The sequence below is a fragment of the Cariama cristata genome, unplaced genomic scaffold, assembly GCF_000690535.1.
Source record: "Cariama cristata isolate BGI_N322 unplaced genomic scaffold, ASM69053v1 scaffold33672, whole genome shotgun sequence".
NCBI lineage: Eukaryota > Metazoa > Chordata > Aves > Cariamiformes > Cariamidae > Cariama > Cariama cristata.
In genome coordinates this window covers 21,851-24,236 of record NW_009602695.1, presented here as the reverse complement: position 1 = coordinate 24,236, position 2,386 = coordinate 21,851, and the positions used below count along the sequence as shown (strand labels likewise).

Genomic DNA, 2,386 nt, shown 5'->3' with positions numbered 1-2,386 from the left:
GGCTCCTGGCTGCCAGCTAGGATAATGGGCACGAAGAGACGTGAGCCATGTAAAGCAGTCCTAGGGCAGCAAGTCCCAGCCACAGTGAAAGTCCCCAGCTGTAACCATCCCTTCTGGAGAACAAAGGAGAGGACACAGGTTTAAAGGTAATAAGGAGGATCCTTCATGGTGTGTTTTGGGTGAAGTAAACTGGACAGCAGTAAAGCGAGGAAAGATACTGAAAAAGAATGAAAGGGAAAAAGGTTTTGAAGCAAGGGAAGCCAATGTGCAGGGGTGCCAAGGAAAGTGACACTTGGCCTTGGAGTTGAGTTTACAGTGTGGAGAAAAACTGGTGTTGGCTGCGCAAGGCTGGAAGCTACCACAGTGCTGCCGTTCCCAGGCCCTGTAAGGCCCAGCCTGTGTGGGTGCACGGCGGCGTGGGAGGACTGCTGCCTCCCTGCCTCCCACTTCTCCAGGTGCATCTGCGAGGGCTCACACGTCTGTCCCACATCTTAGATGTGGCAGAGGTATCTGTAACTGCTGGTGTTGACTAAATAGAAAATAATGCGCTCTGACAGTTTAAATGTCGCTTTCTAACATCTCAAAATGCAAGGGGTGGAACCTGTCAGTCTAGAGCATAGTTAAATATTATATCCTGGTTTTAAAAAGTGGCTTTTCCACATAAAATAGGGAACACCACCCTGGAAATGGCTTTGTCACACTTTTGTAAAAATAGAAATCTTTTCTTACTATTGTTGCTACAGCAAACTCTGATTCCCAGTGAGCCTATTGGGAACTCTTACAAGGCACTAGCAGCTATGAACAAGGGAAAACCTTTGTATCAGCCATCCCTTTCTTGTCCTCCCTGGCTGTGCACAGTACCTCTGGTGTGGAGCGTGGCACTGCCGCTGCCCTGCTGGTATGGGAAGGGAGGAGTGAGCTCTCTGGGCCAGATCCAGGAAAGCTGTCTGCAGCTCCACTGCTGCTGAGCTCCAGGGTGACAGTCCCCCTCCACTCCCCTGCCCTGGGGAAGCATCTGAGGCACAGGGCTGCCATGCAAGTGAGAGCTGTTTTAAAACTAAAGAGGAGATTTTTGTGATGGCCCACTTTGGAGTGTTTTGGCCTGTTACAGGTGGGCCATAGTGAACTGTGCCGGAGATTTTGATCTCGCTGTGTGGTTTCTGGACCATCATGGGAAATAAGTTCCTGGCTCTCAGGCTGGGAAAGAACTGCACACTGGACAGACTTGGGGACCATTTGGGCCCAGAAAGGAGACAACCACCCAGCAAGGTCCAGCATGAAGACACTGCTCTTTGGGCATTGCAGGCTTCCTGCAGCCATGTCCTGACACTGCCTTCCCAGTGTAGCACAGCAGCAGGAGAGGGCTAGAAGAGGCAGTGTGTGTCCCAACGACCTTCCCAGGCATTGACCAGCTCCATGGCAATTTGGAGCATGACCCAGGCTTCTCAGCCAGGGAATTATCTACACTACATGCTTCCTCAGACCACTGATGTAGAAGAGCTAAACACCACAGAAGTGAGTGATGTTGCCCACCTCGTTGCTGCCTTTGCAGACAGGTTTGCAGGGCTCAAGGTGTTTCATGCTGGCAGGGGATGATACTGTTGTCTCCACTCATTAGGGTTGTTCTGCTGATCAAACCTTGCTGAGGAGGAGGAGAGGCTTCATAGCAACTGTATGTGGGCACATCACACCGCCTGCTGCTGCTGCTGCTTGCAAGCGGGGAGTGACGCCCCGGCGGAGTGGGGAAGTGATGTTTTGCTCCATCTTGTTCTTCAGGCAAAGTGTGGGGGAGCAGATGGTGGGAGGGCTGTCCTGGCTATCCTTGCTTAACTGAGCATTAGGAGGCTGCACAGTAAAGGTTTGGAAGAGGAGATGAGGCAAAGAAAATGGGAAAGCTGACCCCATGGGTAGAGATGAGAGAGTTCACAGGAGAACTCTCTCCTGCTTCTCTTCTGAGTAAAGAGAAAAGGCACTTTGCTTAGCTATTTCTGTGGGAGGAAGTATGTTGGTAGCTAGCAAATTCATAGGCAAATAGATAACATCATTAATGAGATCACCTGCTGGAAAAATTAGAAAAGTGTACTGGTGTTTCCCAGTGTTGGGGCTCAGAAGAGTAAGGATAAGATCCCAAAATAGAACAGAAGCTGCCAGTGTCCAAAACAGCACTCTGAAAATTTTTCCCCCTTGCTGCCATATCCTGGAAATTTCTCAACAGTGCCTCCTTCTTGGGCACAAAGTCTGTCCTAGTGCCTGCACCTCATGCACCCTGAGCTACCGGGTGCCTAATGCCTACCACTTGCACACTGGCAGCCAGAAACAGGGATAGAAACTCCCTAGATAGCCCTGCAGTGGCCTCATTCTGCAGGGTTTTGACTTTGAAGCCTGT

General features: G+C 50.5%; 1 protein-coding gene across 1 annotated transcript in view; it reads left to right on the top strand.

Moving 5' to 3' along the window:
* The window catches only part of KIAA1462 (KIAA1462 ortholog), a 15,121-nt gene that overhangs the window by 1,239 nt on the left and 11,496 nt on the right, over positions 1 to 2,386 (top strand). The window lies entirely within an intron of this gene.